Source organism: Muntiacus reevesi, chromosome 5, assembly GCF_963930625.1.
Source record: "Muntiacus reevesi chromosome 5, mMunRee1.1, whole genome shotgun sequence".
Classification (NCBI taxonomy): domain Eukaryota; kingdom Metazoa; phylum Chordata; class Mammalia; order Artiodactyla; family Cervidae; genus Muntiacus; species Muntiacus reevesi.
In genome coordinates, this window is record NC_089253.1 from 8101028 (window position 1) to 8126553 (window position 25526).

Consider the following 25526-nt stretch of genomic DNA (forward strand, 5'->3'; position numbering starts at 1 on the left):
CACGACTTAGCGACTAAAACAAACAACAAAACAACTTTCAAATACAAGTCCACAGGGGAATGATGTGCAAGTATGTCCAAACATTTTGAAACTAGCTATAAAAAGAGAATTTTGTATCTTGGTTTATATCTTGCATACATTGGGGAGAGGAATTAAAAGGCATACCAAGCCTGGCACTCAAGTGAGGGAAACAGAGGCCCGTGTGGGATCCTTCCCTGTCGCGGACGGTAGCACACGGCCTTAGGTTCCCTTCCTCTGTTGGCTCTTGAGACGGCAGAGCCCAGGTCCTTGGACTGTCTGACATTATACTGCAGTGTCCCTAGTGAGAGTCCCGAAGGGTAGGATCTGCCTTGGCTCTAGTATATACTGCATGGCTCGCTCTGTAAAGTGCTCATGACATAGTAACAGTCTTCTTGGGAACTAAGCTGGGACTTATTCTTTAAGTCTTTATTGAATTTGCTACCATATTGCTTCTGTTTTGGGTTTTGGGTTTTTTTGCCACAAGGCATGTGGGATCCTAGCTCCCAGACCAGGGATCGAGCCCACACCTCTGCACTGGAAGACAAAGTCTTACCCATTGGCCCGCCAGGGAAGTCTGAGCTGGGATTTCAAACAGCATCTGTCTACTAAGAATCCGTGAAGAAGGAATCTTGATTTAATGTCCCAAATCAGGAAAGCTTAGAAGGAAATATTTCAGCACTGTCGCAGACTCAAATTTGCTAAAGATAATTCATCTAAGAGGGAAAATTCAACATTATGATGGGTAAACAGCATTGAAACAAACTCATCCAAAGAAATTCATAAAATGTAAACAAAGAATGCAGTGTACACAAGGCAATGTTTTGCTGGCTGAATTCTTTTATGACATCCATGGAATGGAAATAAAGTAATAAAAATGTTCCCTCAAAATATGTTGATTTTTGAGGCAGCATTACTAAAATTTTGGTTAAAAAAATCTGTATTTAACTCAACTTATTGACATCTAAATCAGGCTTTGTAGCATATCTCTGTTTCCCAAAACGGGTGCCGATACAAATTCAGTTTGGTTCAACTTGATATAGCCTTGGGAACAGCTTAAGTACTAAATCGGGCCCTGGGGATATACAAAGGTCAATCGAAGTCTGGGACGAGAAAACAGAGATACAGATCCAGAATTAGCAAGCATTTATTGAGAACCTACTATGTGTTCTATACTGTTCCAGTTTTTTATCTACTGTTCTAGTTTTTTTAATCAAATGTTCTAATTCTCAGTGCATCATTTTTGTTTGTTTTTTAGTCATGTGTGCTACAAGAGAGGTGCAAAGAACCAGCTAAGAAATTGTTAGCTGAGTAAGAAACAGTGAATAATAATACTAATAAAAATATGGTAGCAAATACTGAGAATGTTCCATGTGCTAACACTGTTCTGAGCATTTGACATGTGGTAACTCATTTATTGGGTTTCCCAGGTGGCACCAGTGGTAAAGAACCCACCTGCCAACAGGAGACATAAGAGATGTGGGTTTGATTCCTTGGTCGGGAAGACCCCCTGGAGAAGGCAGTGGCAACCCACTCCAATATTTTTGCCTTGGAGAATCGCATGGACAGAGGAGCCTGGTGGGCTAGAGTCTATAGGGTGGCAAAGAATCGGACACTACTGAAGTGACCTAGCATGCACACCTGCAACTCATTTATTCCTCACAACTCTAAGGTAGATGCTATATTCCCATCCTGTATAAAAGGATGCTGAGGAACAGTAAATTGCTTTACTTACCTCTGTTATTAAACATGTGAATTTATCTCCACTCCTTCCTGAAACCCCACTGAAAAGAAAAGAAAAAGGTATAAATTTCTAATGACAAAGAAAAGGGGGTAAGACAGAATAGCTGATAGGAGATGTCAAGTCTTTCTTTTTTTTTGACAAGGGTAAGGTGACTGACTGTGAGGCAGAGGATGTGGACTCCTAAGCATAATACAGAAAGAAGCTGAAACCCCAGCAGAACTCTGGGCCACTCCGGAGTTGGAGGTACCAAATAACAGTGAAGTGGTGAAGGCTGAGCCTGAGAACAGGACGCCAGGGCCCCAGTCCACACCTTTTCTCAGCTGCACGAGTAAGTTCCAGGTCAGGGAGGAGAAGGAGTCTCATGGGCTTGAGAAAGTGGGCCCTAGTAGCTGGAGTCAGACACACAAGCAAGAAGCAGGGCTGGCGGACAGAAACGGGCCACTGACTCCCGCTCACATCCTGACACCGGAGTGTTTATAAGACTGAATTCCTAAGGGAGGAGCCAGGAGAAACGCAGTCACGCCGCGGAAAAGATCTCTAGATGCCGCCACTGAGGGGCCTCCACCTGGGAAGGCTGACATGCCATCCAGCCTTGTGAACCCACTTGTTAATAAATCTTCCCCACATTTGGAGGCATTCTCATAACTTTTGAGTGTCTCTTTTTTTAGTAAGAATATTTGATATCACCAGTTATCAACAGGCAAAACCAATGGAAAAGAAAAAAAGGCTGACTGGTTAGGAAGAGAAGATAACACAGGAATAATAAGAAAAATCATCTTCAGAGATAGACCACATCATGAAACAAGTAAAAGATACCTAAAAAATGAAATGAAAAGTAACTTGGAAACAATAATAATAATACTAGAAATAAAACAAATATTGGAAGATAAAATTGAGACAATCTGCAGGAAGAATAGCAAACATAAAACAGTGTACAAAAGAGAAAAATAAAGTTAAGAAAACCAGAGAATTGATCCAGGATGTCCACTATCCAATGAACAGGAGTTCCAAGAGAAAAGAGAAAATAGAGGAGAGGAAATTATAAAACAAACAAAAAAACACAAGTTTCCCTTGTCTGCAGCTGAAAGTGCCCACAAGTATCTGACATAAATGAATCGTGTCCATGTCGAGTAGCATCATGGTGAAAGTTTACAGAACCAAGAGTAAGGAATTGATTCTGAAATCTTTCCACAAGTTTAAGCAGTCACACACACAAATACAAGAGCAAAATTGCAGTGGATATTCCAGCAGCGAACATGGTAACTATAAGACTGCTGAACATTATCTTAAAAAAGTATACTAAGAGAAACAATTTCTCACAGGAGTTTGCTATCCAGCTGTCAATCAAATGAGTAAGTATCTTTACTCAGGAAACTAGTCAAAAGTTGCTACACCAAATCAGAAGAATGAATCTAGAAGGAGAACAGAAAAACCAGGACACAAGAGTTCCAGTGAAAGTTTGGTCTTAGGGCAGTCCCTTTAAGGGAAGTATGTACCAGGCTTAAAGATGCACTAGTCCCTAGTGGGGCTTCCCTGGTGGGTTCAGACGGTAAAAAATCTAACTGCAATGCAAGAGACCTAGGTTCAATCCCCAATGGAACAGAGAATACAGACTTATAGGACTAGGGTCTCCAAGGAAATATTTTTTAAAATTATTTTTTCTGTTAGAGAATTTGGAAAATTTATAAGGAGGCACTCTATAAGCCTATTGAGAAAATTACCAGTAGGTGTAGAGAAAACTGGTACATAATATAAGTCAACAAGAGTCACTTTTTGCTCAAAATAAAAGATAGTACTATAGATGAATACTACAGGGCTCAGCCATAAACACTAATTATGTGATCACAATAAAGTAAACATTGACTAGTGATTTAATCCCAAACTGTGATGCATGTATTTATTTTAAAAGAATAGGAGGAGCAAACCTGAAGGGGGAAGCTAAATTTCAATCACAGATGAGACAACAGTAGATAATGCCTACATTTTATAAAGAAAAAATAGCAGTAAAAACATATGATTAAAAAATATGGACATGAATACCAAAACAATTTCAGAGCAGTTACCTCTGGGGAATAGAAATAGGGATGTTAAGGAGAAGAACCAAGGACTGTTTACTTTAATCATCATTTTGTATTATTTAATGTTTTTTAATTTTTTATTATTTCAATAATCATGTTGCAGTATATAATGTTTTCTAATTTTCTTTTCTAAATTATTTCAATCATACATATAAAGGTAGAGAATTCATATATTAAATTCATGTAATTGTGGCAGATTTTTAAAAATATATTGTTGAAGCTTGGGGATACTTTCTAATCCCATTCCTATTCTTTCCCTCCCTGCAAAAATTGCTATGCTGCAAACCTTTGTATATTTTTGTACCATCGTCGTGTGAGTTCACCTCTACAAATAAAATGTTACACTGTTTTCAGACTTTCAAACTTGATAGAAACAACATCATATTGTACATGTCATTTTGCAATTTGCTTTTTCATTACATACTATGTTCCTGAGATTTAACTATGATGATGATAGTTTCAGATCATTTAACTGCTGTCTGTATTCAATCGAATGCCTCCTGAGAAATCTGTATGCAGGTCAAGAAGCAACAGTTTGTACCAGACATGGAACAATAGACGGGTTCCAAATTGGGAAAGGAGTACTTCAAGGCTGTATATTGTCACCCTGCTATTTAACTTATATGCAGAGTACATCATATAAAATGCTGGGCTGGATGAAGCACAAGCTGGACTCAAGATTGCCGGGAGAAATATCAGTAATCTCAGATATGCAGATGATACCAACCTATGGCAGAAACTGAAGAACTAAAGAGCCTCTTGATGAAAGTGAAAGAGGAGAGTGAAAAAGTTGGCTTAAAGCTCAACATTCAGAAAACTAAGATCGTGGCATCTGGTCCCATTAATTCGTGGCAAATAGATGGGGAAACAGTGGAAACAGTGGCAGACTTTATTTTTGGGGGCTCCAAAATCACTGTGACTGCAGTGACTGCAGCCACGAAATTAAAAGATACTTGGTCCTTGGAAGAAAAGCTATGATCAACCTAAACACCATATAAAAAGCAGAGACATTACTTTGCTCACAAAGGTCTGTGTGTCAAAGATATGGTTTTTTCCAGTAGTCATGTATGGATGTGAGAGTTGGACTATAAAGAAAGTTGAGTGCTGAAGAATTGATGCTTTTGAACTATGGTGTTGGAGAAGACTCTTGAGAGTCCCTTGGACTGCAAGGAGATCAAACCAGTCAATCCTAAAGGAAGTCAGTCCTGTTGCTGAAGCTGAAACTCCAATACTTTGGCCACCTGATGCAAAGAGCTGACTCATTCGAAAAGACCCTGATGCTGGGAAATAAGGCAAGAGGAGAAGGGGACCACAGAGGATGAGATGGTTGGATGGCATCACCGACTCGATAGACATGAGTTTGAGCAAGCTCTGGGAGTTGGTGATGGACAGGGAAGCCTGGCGTGCTGAAGTCCATGGGGTTGCAAAGAGTTGGACATGACTGAGTGACTGAACTGAACTGAACTATGTTTAACCAAAAGAAGATAGCACAGTTTACCTCCTTGTCCTCCTGTTGATGGACATTTGAAATTTTTCCAGGTTTTGAGTATTACCATGAATATCATAGTAAAGATTCTTGTATAGTGTCCTCTGGAAAAATGAAGTAGAACTGCATAACACAGGGTTTGAATATATTTAAATTTACTAAATATAACCAAATGAGCTGTTCACAGTAATTCCACCAATATATATCTCCTGTCCCCACCCCAAGGATTGTGTGATAATTCAGTTACTCCAATCATCACCAAAGCTCCCTATTGAGAGCTTGAGCTCCTTAGGATACCTGCATGTGTTTCATCAAGACAGTCCTTTCTACTGAGGATGTTGCTTTTTTAAAAAAATTAATTTTTACTGGAGTAAAGTTGCTTTACAATATTGTGTTAGTTTCTACTGCACAGCAAAGTGAATCAGCTATGTTGTTGTTTTTCAATGGCAAAGGCATGTCTGACTCTGTATGACCCCATGGACTGCAGCACGCCAGGCTCTTCTGTCCTCGACCGCCTCCTGGAGTTTGCTCAAATTCATGTCCATTGAGTTAGCGATGTAATCTAACCATCTTACCCTCTGTTGCACCCTTCTCCTTTTGCCTTCAATCTTTCCCAACATCAGGGTCTTTTCCAGTGAGCAGGTTTTTCGGTGGCCGAAGTATTGGAGCTTCAGCTTTAGCGTCAGTTCAGTTCAGTCACTCTGCTGCTGCTGCTGCTGCTGCTAAGTCGCGTCAGTCGTGTCCGACTCTGTGCCACCCCATAGACAGCAGCCCACCAGGCTCCCCCATCCCTGGGATTCTCCAGGCAAGAACACTGGAGTGGGTTGCCATTTTCTATTCCAATGCATAAAAGTGAAAAGTGAAAGTGAAGTCTCTCAGTCGTGTCCAACTCTTAGCGATTCTGTGGACTGCAGCCTACAAGGCTCCTCCATCCATGGGATTATCCAGGCAAGAGTACTGGAGTGAGTTGCCATTGGCTTCTCCGGTTGAGTGGCTCAGGATGTCCAACTCTTTGCGAACCCATGGACTGCAATATACCAGGCTCTCCTGTCCATCAGCAACTCCCAGAGCTTGCTTAAACTCATGTCCATCGAGTTGGTGATGCCATCCAACCATTTCATCCCCTGTTGTCCCTTTATCCTCCTGCCTTCAATCTTTCCCAGCATCAGGGTCTTTTCCAATGAGTTAGTTCTTTGCATCAGGTGGCCAAAGTAATGGAGTTTCAGCTTCAGCATCAGTTCTTCCAATGAATATTCAGGACTGATTTCCTTTAGGATGGACTGGTTTGATCTCCTTGCAGTCCAAGGGACTCTTAAGAGTCTTCTCCAACACCACAACTCAAAAGCATCAATTCTTTGGCACTTAGCTTTCTTCATGGACAAACTTTCATAAATGTACATGACCAGTGGAAAAACCCCAGCTTTGACTATATGGACCTTTGTTGGCAAAGTAATGTCTCTGCTTTTTAATACGCTGTCTAAGGCTTCCCAGATGGCTCAGTGGTAATGAATCCTACTACAATGCAGCAGACATGGGTTCGATCTCTGGGTCAGCAAGATCCCCTGGAGAGGGAAATGACGAACCATTCCAGCATTCTTGCCTGAGAAATCGCATGAACACAGGGGCCTGGTGAGCTACAGTCCATGGGTATCAACAAGAGTCAGCCACAGTTGAGCAACTAACAACAGCAAAATGGTTTTAAAGGGCCAGGTGTCGGGATGCATCAGCTGTATACACACATAAGTCCCCTCTCTTTTGGGTTTCCTTCCCATTGGGTCACCACAGAGCACTGAGCTGGGTTCCCTGCACCCCACAGTAGATTCTCATTCGTCGTCTATTTTATACATAGTGTCAATACTGTATATACATCCATCCCAGTCTCCCAGTTTACTCCAGCTGCCCACTTGGTGTCCACACGTTTGTTCTCTACGTCTGTGTCTCTATTTCTGTTTAATAAGATCATCAATACCACTTTTCTAGATTCCACATATATACGTTAATATAAGATATTTGTTTCCCTGGTTTAGCTTTGTCACTTTGTATGACAGCCTCTAGGTAGGATTTTGCATTGCTATTCAGTAGTCCACATGGCAAAAATAGTGTTCCTCCTGGGTAAATTTCTCCACGTTTGCTTATAGCTTTTCTCCTAGATTGTCCACTTATCTTGTCTGCTTTCTGAATCCACCACACACTTGACCACACTCTGATCTTGTCTCTTCTCTGAAGGTGAGGCCACCTCTGACAGAATGACTCTTCCTTCCACAGTATTTTATACCCATTCATAGTTATAACTCACTGTCTATGATTAATTAGACAACTTTTCTTAAACATGGGTTCTAGCATCTGAATTTACTCTAAGGAAGTAAATATTATCAAGACTGATGATAAGAAGGCTTTGTCTTTACAAACAGCTCTGCAGATTTGCAAACTTGATCTCATGGCCATTATCATGGTTGTTTTTAAAAACTTTTTTAGTGCAGGAGGACTCTTGACCAAAAAAAAAAAAAAAAAATCATCGCCTCCCCCCATGGTAGCAGTATAGTACATACTGATTCAGCAAATACATAGTGATATTGGACTATTGTGATTTTAAGATCACTTTTAAATAGACTTTATGTTATTACAAGAATATCTACATACTGTCGAGAAGTGTCGGGTGCGTCATGATCTGCACATTGAGTGGTACATTCAAGGATGTTCTCAGATTCAAAACACAGGTATTATAGCTTGAAAAATATAGAATCTGTTCAAAGCAATTTAAATTTTGTCTAAAGTCTCCATGAGATGAGTCATAGGAGAGCCATTAACTACACACAGCAAGTCATCTTAAAAATCCCTTTCTCTTCAGCTTTGTCTTCACTCTGTTTATATCCTGCCTTAGCTCTCTACTCTCAGTCTCTATACTTCCCAAACTTGCTCCAAACTCAGCTTCAGGGGCTGTTTCTGTCTCTGCCCTTGTTGCTCAACATCACTGGCTACCTCCCTTTCTCCTTCCCCGAATCGAGTCCCCACACAGTCCCTTTCTGGGCTGAAGCTCTCTCCACTTCCCTGAGCAGAACCACGACCAGGGTCAGCAAGACCAATATACAAGAATTTTTACCTGAGAAGGCTGGGGTAGGCGAAGCAGCCTGAGTTTATTGTGAGCCTGTCATTTTGACGAACAACTTCTATATTTTCAGTCTGTGGAAATGTGAAAGATTTGCAGTAACTCTTCAGCCCTGAGGGTCCCTGGCCTATGGTAGAAATGACTACCTCACATTGTACCTTCTTCAAATCTCTGCAGGACCCAGCTTAATAATTTTCACAGTGTGTTTTATGACAGTACAGGACAGCAACATTTTCTAAAGCCAAACTGATTTTGAAACATGTCCACTCCAATAAATCATCATTCCCACCTTGACTACCATACTGACTTCCTTGGCTGGGAAAAGAAGTCACAGTCAGCTTTGGAATGCATTCAGGTTGATCCCAACACCAAAAGAAAAAAAGAGAAGAAAGTATTTTGCTGTTTGTTTACCCCACAAATTGGCCAGTTTCCCATGTATTTTTTTTCTTACTTACTGACTCACACTTGGCACCCTGCATGATCTATGTGAATATACTAGAAACCTCGGCAGAATAAAAGTTTAAACGTTGAGCAGGGATGCAAGAGGAAAAGGGGGAGTGGGACAGGAATAAAGGAAATAATTTCTAGAGAATTCTGACATCTCATTTTCTTAGCCAAAATAGGAAAATGATGCCTGTTCCAACCTAAAACCTAAATCTGTACCACGTTAAGTATGTAAGATAAAAAAACGTAAGGCCTTCTCTTCTATTGGAAAATGTCATTCTGGCTTCCTGAAAATGACCAACTGGGAAGTAAAACAGTATAGTAAGTCTCCTATGTACGATCCTTCAACTTTTGGACTTTCACAGGTTCGAACCTGCATTGCATCAGTATTGAAAGGCATCAATACATCAGTTGGCATGAGTGAACTGGCAGATTGCCCTCGTCTCTGCTGCTGACGATCCTTCAGCTCTCCAGTCTCCCACCTCCTCTCCTCCCTCCAGTCAGTCACTGTTCTTGCCTGTTCACTCGATGCCAGCCCCTCTATGCCAGCTATACTACTATACTTTACAAGGTACTATACTGTAAGGTTCAAATGTTTTTTTTTGTGTGTTTACTTTTATGTATTATTTATGTGAAAAGTACTATAAACCTATTAGAGTACAGTGTTACAAAGCTGACTGTGTTAGTTGGGTATGCAGGCTAAGTTTGTTGGACTTACAAACGTACTCTTGGAATGGAACTTGTCATATGTAGGGCACTTAGTGTAATGAAGAAAAATAAATAACTAGGCAAGCAGGAAAATAACTAATAAGTGCATACCTACATGTATTGCCGTGTGCCGTGAATTGGGAGGAGGAGAGAGTACAATGAGAACATGAAACCAGATGCCAGAAGCTTTGCTTGAAGACTAGGCTTTCCCACCAAAGGTCCAGGTGCAAGTGTTGATTCTTTTCATCTCCATCTTCCTAAGGTAGTTTTGGCTATTTTTTTCCTAGGTCCCTAAGGTTTCTTGCAACTCTGTGAATCAGAATTCTGAAATTCTGTAATCAGTCTCACACGTTTACCTTTGTTTCTAAAAACAAACACTGTGGAAAGAATATTAAATTTGGAATCTGAAGAAAGAAGTTTGGATCCTCGCTGTGCCCTCAGGTCTGTATGATTTAGGGCAAGCCACGGTCATCTTTCCTTCTTCTGCTCCTCCTCTTCTTCTTCCTCATTATTATTATTATCATTACTGTCATTACTATTATTATTTCCTCAACATGTGATGATGTTTTTCTTAAAGTGTTGCTGAGGTTGGATACCATAAACAAATGTATACTCTAAATGATAAACACTAAGCAAATATTTGTCATTAATATTTGCATGGCCCTGTTGATAGGACTTATTACCCGGTTGGTAGTGAGATGGTGGTTGGTTGAAATTTCCCAGGATAAAAGCTAAGATATACCACCTTTCCTCCCCAAAACAATTATTTGCACAGATCCAGGAGCCAAAACCGTGAAATAGTCTTATGATCCTTCATTCTATGTTAAAAATCTGAAACAATTTCCATAATAAAAGATAGGAAAGATCACCAACAGTATCCTGCAAGTAATTAAAAACCTATCATTATAGTTCTTGTTCAGTTGCCAAGTCGTGTCCAACTCATTGGGATCCTGTGACTGTGGCATGCCAGGCTTCCCTGTCCCTCACCATCTCCCAGAATTTGTCCAAGGTCAGGTCCACTGAATCGGTGATGCTATCCAACCATCTCATCCTCATTATAGTCATTTTATACCAATCATTATAGTTCTTTTCTTTTAATTAAATGGGCCATGGAATAATGCCCAAGTCAGCTCAGGTTGCTATAAAAATTCTCATAGACTGAGTTATAAACAACAGATATTTATTTCTCTCAATTGTGAAGGCTGGCACTCTGAGATCATGGTCAGCTCCCGGTGAGACTCTTCTTCCAGGGTACAGACTGCAGACTGCTCATTGCATCCTTGAATGGCAGGAAGAAGCAAACTAGCTCTCTGCGCTCTCATAAGGGCATCAGTCCTGAACAGGAGGGCTCCATCCTCCGGACCTAGTCACCTCCCAAAGGCCTTACCTCCAAATACCATCACATTGGGGATTAAATTTCAACATATGAATTTGGGGCAGACATAAACATTCAATCCATAACAAATAGTGTTATCCAAAGCAAGAGAGAAAACTCAGCAAATTCAAACACACAGTGTCACTCCATAAAGTCTACAGTGCAAACCGAATTCTATACCATTTATATACCTCAGGCTTCCCTTGTAACTCAGATGGTAAAGAATCTGCCTGAAATTCAGGAGACCTGGGTTTGATCCCTGGGTTGGGAAGATCCCCTGGAGAAGGGAAAGGCTACCCACTCCAGTATTCTGTCCTAGAGAATTCCATGGACTGTATAGTCCAGGGGGTCACAAAGAGTTGGACATAACTGAGCAACTTTCATTTTTACACACTTGAGTTTAGAGGGAAAACAGTCCATCCATGGGTATTTATTTTCCCTTCACCTTCAGCACCTTTGGATTTTTTTTCTCTTCCTGACTTTTAAACAATTTTACCAAACCCTTATTGTCTAGCTGACCAAGAGTTACCAAGAGATACTTACTCTGGGGGAAAATAAATTAAAAATCAGTGCTAGCTGCCATCTTCACATTGAAGGTTATGCAAATGTTCATCTGTTCCTTTGAAGCTTTGAACATCCTGTGGGAACAACAGCCTCTTTGCCAGAATTCGTGTTCTTACTAATGTTTAAAATCAATATACACTTACCTGTGGCTCAGAAGCAAGCCAGCCAACAGTTTCTGCAATATTAGAATGACCAGAAGGTCTGCTTCCAAATGGTCAATCGCATGCCAGAGATGTGGTTCGCTTGGGCCATTGTAAACTTCAGATTCATGCCAATGAGACTTTTTCCCGATGCCGCCACAAGCTGGTGGACTGGAACAGTCTCATCCAGGGAAACCTGAGAGACTGAGAAAATAACTTACCCAAACTCTTAAGGTGCTCTTCCTCCCTCCCCTCCTAAATGGAATGAAATTTAATCAAATGAAATTGTCCTGGATTTGGATATTCGGATTAACGTCTAAATAGGCAGAAATCCCCCACCCCTTTTCTAACAAACGCTCTGGCTGAAAAAGAAAAATCTTTCCAAAAAGTAGAGTCCAATTTCCTGGCTACATATGGAGTGTGAACCAGTGCTGAATGTTTTAGAAATCTATCGTGTCTTAGCGTAGTCATAGTCTGCTTCCCAGGCGGCTCTAGTGGTAAAGAACCTGCTGCCAATGCAAGACCTATACCTGGGTTGGGAAGATTCTCTGGAGGAGGGCATGGCAACACGCTCTAGTATTCTTGCCTGGAGAATCCTGTGGACAGAGGAGCCCGGCGGGCTACAGTCCATGGGGTCACAAAGGAGGGCTGGGGGAGAAGGTGAATGTTTTTGGGGTCTATGGACAGTGGTCATTTCGCAGGATGTTCCTTGGGACACTTAGAAGACCCCTCCAGTCTTCTAGCTCCTGGCAGAAATGCCTGTTCATTTACCATCAGGACTTTATAACTTTGGTTTATGATCTGACCCTTGCTTAGTCAACAGACACTATTTATTGCACACTTGCTATGTGCCTGGAATGGTATTGGGATCTGAGGTTGGATTCAAAGACTGTTTTAGATAGATGGATAGATAGATGATGAATAGATAGAGTTGTTTGTTTGTTTTTTTAATCACACTAAGATCAAAGTTCAAAATCCCATCTGCCTGTCTAACTTCCTGCCTTGGTACTTTCTCTCTCATGCACTCCTCTGTAAGGCACTGCCTTTCTTTCTACTCCTCAGACTTTAAACTCACTTCTGCCTCAAGGTCCTTGCACATTCCCTGTTTCTGGAACACTGGACCTACATCCCTACATTCAGGTCTTTGCTCAGATGTTCCCTCTTCACAGAAGTCTCTTCTGACCTGATCTAAAGTAGCTATTTCACTCCTCACTGTTGCAACATCCTAATGTCATTCTCTGCATGACTCGGATTCCTACTTTAAAAATTAATATGTGATTTCTTTACCACTTGTATGTCACTTGTCATCCTTTTGCACTCGACCGTCTTCCTGCATGTCTGTGTTCCCCGAAGACCGCCCGGAGGTCTGAGCTCCATCCTCACCCTACAGACTCCCTCCGGTCTCCACGCCCTGGTCATAGTGCAGCCTCATAAACGTGCACCCAGTGAATTACCACGGGGCATACCCTAAATTTACCCTTGCAAAATAAACTTTTGCAAAAATAAAAATAAGTAATAATGTCATTGTGGCATTTTGGCATTTCCCTTTTTCATAAAAGTGTAAAAAAAAAAGTACTGTCATTCTGTTTAACTGAAGGCACAGCCAGGAAGGGTCTGGTTAATTGTGGCTTTCTAGCTGGGGCTCTCGAGGCAATGACCCTGTCCCACCGGCTTCTTAGCATCTCTCAGCGCCCCAGAGTGAAGTGTCTGGGGAACATAGGCTGCTTTTGAGAACCGGAGCAGGTCTGCTGGGGGGATTCAAACTGCCCACTAGTAGTATTCGTTGGGAGTCTGTTTCCTCCTAAAAACACAGTCAGGGTGACAAGTGCACATATTTTTACAGCCTTTTGCAATTGAAAAAGCACTTTGACATGAGTCTTGTCCTTATCCTAGGCTGTTTGCTCCTTGGATAGGATAGACTCGGTTTGGAAGTCAGGCTACAGAGAACAAGCAGGGGTATAAACCCTCTTCCGGAAAGACAGCAGGGAGGGCGGGGTGTGAGCACACCCCAGGACAGCTTCTGAAACAGGAAGAGGGACGCGCCGCCGGTGTCCTCGGACGCAGGCAAGCCGGAGGGCAGGCGCAGCCAGGCACCGTGGTTAGTAACGGCGGTGCTACCTGCTGTGGGTGCTTAGGCGCTCAGTCGTGTCCGACTCTTTGCGACCCCATGGACTACAACCCGCCAGGCTCCTCTGTCCATGGGATTCTCCAGGCAAGAATACTGGAGTGGGTTGCCATGCCCTCCTCCAGGGGATCTTCCCAAGCCAGGGATTGAACCCAAGTCTCCCGCATTGCAGGCGGATTCTTTGCTGTCCAGCCACCAGGGAAGCCCTGAATAATGGCTACTATGTACCAAGTACCCGCCAGGTGCTATGCCCCCCAAAAGGCAAAAATAACCCACCTGGGACTTCCCTGATGGTACAGCGGATAGGAATCCACCTACCAATGCAGGGGACGTGGGTCTGATCCTTAGTCCGGGAAGAGCCCACACGCTGCGGAGTAGCTAAGCCCATGCTCCACAACGGCTGTGCTCACGTGCTGCAGCTACCGAAGCCCATGTTCTCAGAGCCTGTGCGCTCCAACAAGAGAAGCCACCGCAATGAGAGGCCCCCGCACCTGGCAAAGAGTAGACCCTGCTCACCACAACTAGGAAAAGTCCATGCAGCAACAAAGATCCAGCACAACCAAGACTAACTAAATAAATAAAATTATCCCCCAAATAACCCACATGATTGGGTTGGATTTGCTGGGAGATGGGTGTTGGAGAGCAAAAGGCTTTTTTGCAAACCAAACCTCAGAAACCGTAACCCATAGTAGGTAACACAAAGCAACAAAAAGGAGCGTCCCTGTTTGGTGACAGGTGATGATGGAGCCCTCCTGGCTTCTCCCTCCCTTCACTTGTCACTCCTATAGCCTGGAGACAAAGTGGGGGATGCCCAAGGCCATGCAGAGCGCGGTTGGGAAAAGAGTATGTTGGCTGGGAGGGGAGAGAGGAAGCGAAACAGGGCAGAAAAGTGGCAGGGAGAGTCATTTTCTTGTGTGGTTTTCTGGCTTTACCTGACCTCTTCCTCCACACCCTGATGAAGTCCCTCCCCCATCTGAGAATCGCTGCGACCCTGAGCGACATCCTCAAGCAGACATGAGCCTCCTGGTCGTCAGCTGCTGCCCTTCCCAGGCTAGCATTTGCTGCTTAGAGAGGCAATTGTCCTGGACATTTTCCCCATTTCTCTCCATTTACACCCCACTGTGGAGGCGGGAAAGGAAGTCAGAATGCTGTCTGCTTCCCTCCCCAGCATCCTTGAGTCCTTGAGCTGTAAAATGCATCCTTGCTGCTGAGAGCTCCGCCTGCAAACTTCAGGGAACCTTGAGAAGTTCGACCTCCTTGCAGCACCTCCATCCTTCTTGCCGGGCCCTGACAGGTATTGATTTATCAGGGACACGAATGGCCCGGGGAGCTCACCTCGCCCTGACTTCCGAGGCCACCTCTCAACGGTGTTTGGTGAAGACTCAGGAGCTTGTCATCTATCATACTCACCTTTCATATTCCAAACAGCCTCCCGGGATGTTTTCCTATCTTGTCACTGCTAATAGAGCCCTTACCTGATAGAGGGTCCTGCCAGCTTCTGCCCTTCCACCAACACAACCCCCTAGAATAACTACAGCAGTGAAAATGAGGAAATAAAGCTTTGAATGTAAATATCATAGTACTTTTTAAAAAACACATTGGCTTTGGAATTGGGCATAGGTAAAAATACAATGTCTCCTTTTTTCTATAAAATTGAGTGAACCAGGGCTTTGCTGGTGGTCCGGTGGTTAAGAACCTGCCTTGCAATGCAGGGGACACTGGTTTGATTCCTGCTCCGGGAAGATTCCACATGCTGCAGGGCTACACTAAGCCCATGCGTCACAACTACTAAAGCCCAGCGCTCTAGAGCCTGTTCTCTGTAAAAAGAGAAGCCACTGCAGTGAGAAGTCTGAGCACCGCAGCTAGTGAACAGAGCCCGCTCTCTGCGACTGGAGAAAGCCCGCACACAGTCATGAAGACCAGTGCAGCCAAATAAATACATAAATATTTTATTTAATGGGGTAAGCCACACTGAGACCCCACAGAACTGTGATAACTGATGAGGTGACATGCACAGAGTGCAGAGCAGCACCTGCCATGAAGTGAGTGCTCAACAGGTACCAATAAGTAAGTAACTGGGCAGATGAGCACAGAGGCCAACAGATCAATGAACTGTATCGCGTAGGACTTGGGTTGGTTACCCTGCTCTCTTCTTCCCTGCAGAGAGACTAATGATTGCTAACATTTATGCTTCAGCCAGCATGCCCATGGTTACTTGGAAACTCAGATCTCATGTGAAGTCCAGACACATGCTTTTACCCCTAACCCAGAGGGCGGTAAACAGACGTGGGTAGGAGCATGGATAGTGGGGCCAGCCCACACTGGACCTAGCCCCAGCAGTGCCTCCTAATAGCTCTGTTACCTTGTGCAAGTTGTTTAACCTTGCTGTGCCTCGGTTTCCTCACCTGTAAAAACAGAGATAATAATAGTACCTGGAGACTTAGTCACCATGGAGACTAAGATAATGCCGAAAAGAGCTTAACCCACTGCCTGGAGCATGACAAGGTACTCCCAAAATCTACTTGCCTCACTTCAGGACCGAAATCCCCAAACACTCTTCCTTCCCACCTCACTCTTAGATTGAACCCGTCTGACTGGTAAATGGCCCAGTAATCCTCTGGGCTCCCCCTGCCCTTTGGGGCAGCAAACAGGCTCTGCCAGATAGCCCCAGGCACCATCCGGGAGTCTGTTCCCCCTGCACCCTCGTTCAACCTTCCTTCTCCCCGCAGCCTGGATCCCTGGAGTCTGGAGGCAGAAACCCCCTGGTTGCTTCGCACACAGTATGTATACGTTCGCTTGCTTCCTGACTGGTGTCTCTACATTTCACTGGAAGGTACACTCCATGAGAACAGGGACTTTGCCTGATTTGTTTTTGTCGTATCCTCAGCTCCCTGACATGCACTGTGCATATACCAGCAGCTCAATAAGCGTCTGCTAAGTGAGCAGATGTCCTCCTCTATAACATGCTTTGGTCAATGAACACAATCCGGGGGGAGGACCCCCCGCAGCCTGTAGAGCAAGAAGAACCCATGAATCATCTCTTTCCTTCCTGACCGTGAGACCAACAGTAGAGAAAGGAGATTGACCTGTCCCAGCATGCTATATTTACAGACAGGTCACTGAGCCCGGAGGTGGTGGGTGCTGTTGTTTAGACTGAGTCTGACTGTTCACAACCCCTGACTGTAGCCCACCAGGCCCCTCTGTCCATGGGATTTCCCAGGCAAGAATACTGGAGTGGGTTGCCACTGCCTTCACCAGGGGATCTTCCCAACCCAGGGACTGAACCCGTGTCTCCTGCATTGGCAGGTAGATTCTTTACCATCTGAGCCACCTGGGAAGCAAGCCCTGAGGAGGGTGTGTGTGTGTATGTGTGCTTAATCATTCAGTCATGTCTGACTTTTTTGCAGCTCCTGGACTGCAACCTGCCAGGCTCCTCTATCCATGGGGATTCTCCAGGCAAGAATACTGGAGTGGGTTGTCATGCCCTCCTGCAGGGGACCTTCCCAACCCAGGGATCAAACTCAGATACTTTACCATCTGAGTCACCAGAGGGACTAGATTTAACAAGAAGGTTAAATTTCTCCGCAGTTAGAGTTGCCCTTTACTCAGTCCCATGTACCATCTGCTTTTCTCCCCCTTTGCAGTCTGATTTTCCCCTACTCCCTCCATTCTTCCCTTCCATCCATATTTCTCATACCTTTGGAAGCAATTCTCTCAATAGATCTGCTCATCACTGAATCTACACTGTATTTCATTCTTTTAGCAAAATAAGAGTTTTCCTTAACAGGTTTGATGTGGTCTACCTAACCAGTGACATGTTTCAGCTGACAATAATTTGATTTGGTTTTTTCCTGAGGTGCCAGTTACAAACAGTGAAATACACACAGCCTAAGTATGTGGGTTGGAAGGTTTTGATAGAGACATACACTTGTATAACAAACACACCTATCAAAAGAGAACATCCCATTATCTCAGAACGATCCCTCCTGTCACTTCAAGCAAATCACTGTATCTCTCTGGAAGCAACCACTGCTCTGCTTTCTATCAAAGTAACTTGGTTTTACCTACTCAGGAATTTTATAGAAATGGAAGTGTATGTACTCTTTTTTTAGCTGGCTTCTCTCTGTGTATGTTTGAAACTCACCTACATTCTTGAATTCATCAGACGTTGCTTCATTTTATAACTGAGTCGTATTTCATTGTATGAATATACAACATGTTCATCTGTCCACCTATTAATGGACATCTTAGCTTTTTGCAGCTTTCAGCTTTTATGAAGAAAGCTATTTCAAACATATATATACAAATTCTTTTGTGTGCACACAAGGCTTTTATTTTGACCTATCACATGTTTTTAGTTTATGTTGTTGTTGTTTGGTAAACACCCAGAAATGGAATTGCAGGGTCATAGGGTATGACATATTACTAAATTTTTCATCTACTAAAGTGATCATAAAATATTTTGCCTTTTATTCTTAATGTATTGAATGGCAATGATTTATTTATAAATATTAAACAAACCTGAATTTCCATAATAAATTGCTTTTCTTCCTGATATATTATCCCTTTGATATATTACTAAATTTTATTTGGTAACATTTTTGAGGATTTCTGCATCCCTATTCATGAGTTATATTGATCTATAGCTTTTGTTCCTCTAATCTTTGTTGGTTTTGGTATCAGGTTAGTGTAGACCTCTTTTTATATTTTCTAAAAGAGTTCATATAAGACTGGAATTATTTCTTCCTTACATGTTTGATGGAACTCACCAGTGAAACCGTTTGGCCCTTGAGTTTCTCGGTGGGAAGATTGTTAACTATGAAATCAATTTTTTTAGCAAGTACAGGGCACTTTTAGGATTTATTTTTGTGTCAGTTTGGATAATTTGTATCTCACAAGGGACTTATCAGTTCCATCTAATATATCTGGTTTGTGGGCATTCTGCTAGTCTCTTACTATGCATTCATTATCTATGTAGCATTGCTAGTGATGCCTGTGCTTTCATTTCTGATGTTGATCATTTGTGTTTTCTCTTATTTTTTCATGATTCACCTGGCTTGAAGCTTACCAATTTTTTTTAATGAACGAACTTTTTCTTTTGTAGATATTTTCTGCTATTTGTTCCCTTCTTCTTCATTGGTCTACACTTAATCTTTATCATTGCTATGGATTTGTTATTATATAGCCTAGGCTTTTCACTTTAGTTCTGCCACTGGTTAGTTTGAGCATCTCTAAGAAACCCACTTACCCTCTCTGAGACTTAAGTCTCTTCCTCTGTACCATAGAAACAGTGATTCCCATGTTACATAGCTTTTGTGTGGCTAAAATGAGTTATAGACGTTAAGTTACCTTTCACAGCATCTGGTGCACTCTAAGGAATCCATGGTTGTCAGCGTTTCCTCATCTCCGTATCAGTGAAGATAAAGGAACGTGCGTAAACTAAGGTTCATGTGTCTAATCAGTCAGGAGACGGATTCTCTGAAAAAAGTCAGTTTCTCACTAAGTCTTGGGGTTTAGCTATTGTTGTTCTTTGCCCCAAGAAGCACTGGTCAGTGATGAGGGATCACTTAGTTTTCTCCAGGTGCAACAAGTATTCCATGCATGTTTGAATACAACTAGGTCTGCCTATAGCCTCATGATTCGGCCCTTTCAACCAATACTATTCCTGTGTGACAACCAACAAAAAGACAAAGAAAGAAAGAAGTTAGAGAAACTAGAGATCAAAGAAAAATGATGAGACGGGCTTCAAAGTGCAGAGAGAGAGAGAGGAAAAAAGAAAGGATACTGCAGAAGAAGTGGAGTCTAATGGCAGAGAGCAAATAAGGCTGAGACCGTGATGCTGCTGGCACCATCAGCCCAGAGACCTGCTTCTCAGAACTCATAGAGACAATCCAGGGCGGAGAGAAACCTGCGGGGCCGGGGCCGCTCTGAACAGGGCTCAGATCTTCCAAAGCAGACACTGCCTAGAGCATCATAGCTTACTTTCTGAACTTCTAAATCACCAAGTGAGTTTAGCTTAGAAATGGTAATTCATAAAGTTCTTTAAATTTGAACTTTCTTTCATGAGAAAGAAAATCCTAATTTTTCATTGATTTTTTTCCCCTAAAATAATCTGTATTTTCATTTGGAAGGAATCACTGAGAGAAGAGAGTGAACTGTAGACAGTAAAGAGCCGGGGTCCCCAACTCCGGGTACCAGTTCATGGCCGGTCATGAACTGGGCCACACAGCCGGAGGTGAGCAAGTGGGGAGCCAACAAAGCTTCTTCTGTATTTACAGCCACTCCCGGGGCTCACATTACTGCCTGAGCTCTGCCTCCAGTCAGATCTCTAGATTCTCATAGGAGCACGAACCCCTACTGTGAACTGCCCACATGAGGGATCTACGCTGCGTGCTTCATCCTGACCCACAAAACTGGTCCCTCATGCCAAAAAGGCTGGGGGCCTCCCTTACAAAAGAAATGAGGGATTACCAATAAGAACATGGATAGCCAAGCTTTTGTGCTCCTCAAATGGGTCAGACAGTACTAGGTGCTCTTGCAAAGTCAGTTCTCCTTCACAAATCCAATTCTCCTTCACAAGCCAGAGACACAACCCAGGTAGAGTAAGACACAAAAAGAAATGTTACTGAGCTCATTTTGGGCAAGGTATGTGAAATTCGAAGTGCATGTGTGTCTTCAATATAGGACTAGGAGGCAAGAGGCAAATTGGGGAGCCTTGCTGTGCAAAATTTGGTTCAAGAATCAAAGCCATCGGATTCCCAACAAATTTACTAGATATTCAGAATCTCAGGTGATTTCCTACACCTACTGAATCTGAATCCCAGGTCATTTGTATGCACTCTAAAATTTAAGAATCCTTGAATTAGAAAATGAAAAGAGACTGCCAGTTATCCCCCACTGCAATTATACCAGGCCATTTACCTTCAGCACTCTGTTTTTGTTTCTTAATAGTGATGGAAAGGACTACAAAAGTGGTCATTTTCCATGCTGGAGGCTGCCACGTAAGAGAAAGAAGACTTGGACTGGAAGTTTTGCTTTGTCACCAATATGGTGACATAGGGAAGGTTATTTTTCTAAGTCTCCATTTCTGTTTCTGCAAAATGCGGCCAATACATGTAATTCGTGGTGTGGAGAGTATGATTCATGCTACACCTCTCCCCAGATAACTTCAATGACTCGTCAAAAACTATAAATTAACGTGCATTGTGTCCACAAATGTCACTGAAAACTCTTCACTCTAATCCTGTCCTACTTTCCTGTCTTCACTGTATTTTCCCCCAAACTCCAAAATTCTACGTTTCCTTATAATTTAGTTTTCACTTTTATTTTCCATCCCTTATGTCTATGCTATTCCTTCTACCAGGAATGGTCTCCTCTCTACCAAAACCCTACCCACCCAGGAAAACTCAGTTGGTTCAAACACGTCTTTGTAATAAATCCATCACCAGCAGCACTGACTGGACATCATTTAACATTTATCTGTTCCCATGGAATGACTTGACCCTTTCTCTACAACTGTCATCTTTCATGCTTTTTTTTGTTTTGTTTTGTTTTTGAGTTGTAGCTGGTTGCACATATTTCTGAAATCACCTCAGGAATGCAAAATAGTCAATGAAAGAAGTGTTTTTTTAATTGATCATTCTCATTTCCTCAACTACTAAAACAGTACTTTCACATAAAAGTTGTGAGGAATTTAGAAAGAAAATAAAGGAAAAGAACACTTCTTAAGACACTGGCATATCTGGAGGAAGTTTTGCTCAGAAAATTACCTGATTGACATTTCTGTGAGGTACGAATAAAATTTCTAATGACGTGAGTGTGACTGTGAGAGTGTGTGTGTCTGTGTGTGTTGAGTGTGTGGTTGGCTGGGCGCCGAGGAGCGGCGCGCCCCGGAGCAGGAGCAGGCGAGCGCGGCGACCTGCTGCTGCCGCCGCCCGGGCCACATGACGCGTAGAGAGCCTCACGGCCAAGGTGCCGGCCATGCTGGCCTGGCTAGACAAGCACGTGGCCTTCGGCTTCGCGCTCAAGTGGACGAAGACTCGTTCGCGCGCCCGCGACCCCGCCCGCCACCGCCACCATCTCCACCGGGGCTTCTTCTGGGGCCGTGGCCGTGGCCGGCCCGGGGCCGCAGGCAGCTGTTCCGCCGCTCCCTCCCGTACGCGCTTGGCGGTGGCCGTGTGCTCTCGGGCGATCTGGCGCGCCTGCGCCGCGAGGACCTGCGCGCCTGCGCCGCGAGGACGCGTCGTCAGGGGCCTGATTGGCGCCGGTGAACGTGCCCCGCGAGCACAACCTCGATGCCGAGTGCACGTCCCGCCGCTGCCACAGCCGTCCCTGGTGACGCATAGGCGAGGAGACGCGCGAGGCGGTGCTGGGACGCCTCCCGTCGCCTTCCGCAGGCAAAGCGAACAGCTTCCGCACAGTCCTCAGCGAGAGGCTGGCCCTCGAGAGGATCTGGCTGCCCTGGGGACCACGGACTTCTGAGCAGACGCCGAGCAGCGGTGAATGACTCCTAGGCCCTGCAACCAGCCCATACCCACCCGAGAGCATTTTGTTCTGGGTCTGGAGCCAGCGTCATGTCCAAGCGTGAAATGTCCAGTTCCTGGATTTAAGTATGTGACCAGGCGAGGGCGCGTCAGCAGGCAGCCCCTTGGGGCATGTCCACTTACCTGCCTCTCCCAGGCCGGTGCCAAGGAGCCCGAGGGTGGAGCTGGCAGGACTCGCAGGACATGACTCCAAAGAAAACTTCCCAACCCCGTCGGGGCAGGGGACAGTGTGACCCGCAGCCACCGTCCTGACCGTCCACCTGCACCAAGAGCCGTGACCACGTAACCTGGGCCCTGGCACTTGGAGACTCGCAGTGTGATGCAACCCAACAGTTTTCATCGAAGTTGCTTCACCGTATGGAGTCAGGTCATCTCTTGCGTCTCCTGCTGGTATCGTTTGTCACGTGTCCTCTAGTGTTTAAGTCTGTTGCGTGTGAATCAGCTTTCCTGGCATTTCGATCTGTGTCTGGAGTGAATTTGTGGTACATGTAGTTCAGAGCTTGCCCGTGATTTATTTATAAATTTTGTAACTTTGGAATAGTTTAAGTTGGGAGTATATAGGTCTCTGTATGTTTTAACTTATTTAAGAATTTTCTCTCAGAACTTGGGGGGAAAAAAAAGACAGTACTGGAGTGGATTGCCACTTCCTCCTCCAGGGATTCTTCCAGACCCAGGGACTGAAATTGTATCTCCTGCCTCTCCTGCATCAGCAGGCAGATTCTTTGCCACTGAGCCACCTGGGAATCCATACTTATCTAATAATAAGAAGGTGGGAGACAGAGATGGTGTATATTATTCTATGGAGAGAAAGTCCATTAATTTGTGACTCAATCAATACAAATTGAATACTTACTATGTGTTCCTTGACCTCCAAATTGCCCTTTCATGCTCTCCTTTAGTTTGGAATATTGGAGAGGCAAGATTTTTATCACTTCCCTATAGACTGAAATTATCTTGTTTGTTGCTCATTTGAGATTAGCTGAGGGCTCATTTCTTGTTAAAGTATGGACATCCTTACAAAGGGTATGAGGGCCAGTTTGTACCAAAAAAAAATTCAGTGAGAGATCTTTGCAGAGAATACACTAAGCAGGAAATCAGTAGATCTGGTTCAAGTTCTGATTCCAGAACTGTGTGACTCTGGGCAAGTCACCTAATCTCTCTGAACCTTATAAAATGATTACTATGCTCAAATAGGCAACTAATGCTTGTCTTTTTGTAATTGGTTAATAGTGAAGAATTATATATATATGCAGGCTAATGCTGGTAAATTCAGCTCATAGGACAAGTTCAGATAGGCCAGTAGACTGCAAACTATTGGGTATATAAGTCAGTAACTGTAATTTAGTGCTGTGTGTATGTGTGTGTGTGTGTGTGGAAAGGACAAGTAAGATGAGTGTCAAGTTGCTTGGTATTTGCCCCCACCTTGACCCCAGATAAAATTCTCTATTTTATCCCCACAGAGTCAGCAGACCACAGACTCCTTCCTCCATACCCCAAATCTAGTTACTGAAGGGGGTTCACTGTCAGAGTCCAAAACACCTTCTAAAAGTGGTATAAAGGACAGGAAAACAGAATCAGAGTTGGCTTAAGAGTCAAAACTGCCGTTTTCTCTGGATGTATTTTGAATGAAAAAGGTGGCTCAATGAGGAAGGAGAAAAGATAATTTTATTCAGCTTATATCACTTTACCTCTAAGCACACAACAGCTAGCACAAAAGTGCAATGGTAAAGGCTATGGGTTTTGGAGTCGGACTGAATTGAATTTGATATAGCTCTGAAGGTTCAGAGATTTGTACTCTACTTGTAAGCTAGTAAGTTTGCTGGTCACAGTTTAATGGGTATTGGTATGAAACATGACTCCTGTCTCAGAGACAAAGGCCAATTTACTACTCACAGCAACAGCAATTGTTAGAGTATTAACATTTTTGTCAGTTTTCTAAGCCCCAATTGCCATGGGGTAATACAAAGAGAGTCTGTTCACACCTGAATACACAACAGGTTGTGTTACAGGAGACAGACTCTGGGTGTGAGAACCCAAATCTTTTATACTGTGCAGTAATACTTGCCTGACCCACCATCCAAAGGGAGACACTGTCTTACTCACTTTACTATGCTGGATAGTAAGCCTGCCTGACTTTTATTTCAGAGAAGAACACAATTCCTATCTTTCAAGACTCTTCCCCATACAGACATCCTGGAAAAGATAGTCCAGAACAAAGGCAATCAGTGCCTCTGCTCCTAAGATGAACAAACACATGGAAGACCATGGGGAACTATCTCCCAACAGCTTATGTCTCTTACTGGGTATGATTAAGAATCAATGAGACTTCCCCTGGAATCAGTCAATCAAGGTGACTTCCAGTGGTGACTTCCCAGTCAATCAATCAAGGTGACTCAGTGGTTAGACTTAGCCTTCCAATGCAGGGGATGCAGGTTGGACCCCAGCTTGAGGAGCTAAGATCCCACATGGAAGAGATTGAAAAACCAAAACAGGAGACAATAATATTGCAACAGACTCAATAAAGACTTTAGAAATGGTCCACATCGAACAAACAAACAAAAATCTTAAAAAAGAGTCAAATTTTACTTCCCTCTGAGTGCTGGTTGTGGTTTTGTTTGTTTTTATATAGTGCAGATACCAGTAGCACTTCTCTCACAAAAATAAAATGCATTAATCCGTGTTAAGTTCTTAGTGCTGCCTAGTGTCAGAGTGGTTGCTAGTTTAAGACCACAAAATGGCAGTGGATTGTGGGTAGAAATTCCTTATTATCTGCCCCTAACCCATAGTCCAGTCTGGTGGACAGAGGCAGCCCAATGTGATGGAAGAGCAAAGTATAGAAGAAAGAGTTAACTGATAATTGCCCAAGTCAACTGATTCCAGGTTAACACTGAAAGTTGCTTTCAGAATACTTTCAAATCTGCCTGCATCCCTTCAGCATTCTTGTTCCACACATTAAAGAAGAACTTACTGATCAGCAATCATCTACCAGGAGCTGTGGGCCTGCAAGTTCCCTCCAGCTGCTCAGGACTCCATGTTTGGTCCAGTAATAGGGACAGGCAATGTCTTATTGAAAGTCATGTCTTAAAATTATGTACCATGGCCTCTTAAATCTAAGAATCCTAGACTTAGTGGAAGTGATTGGTGTGTGAGAATTCCAGTTCCTTAAGAATACACTTTTCTTCCCTAAATCTGTGT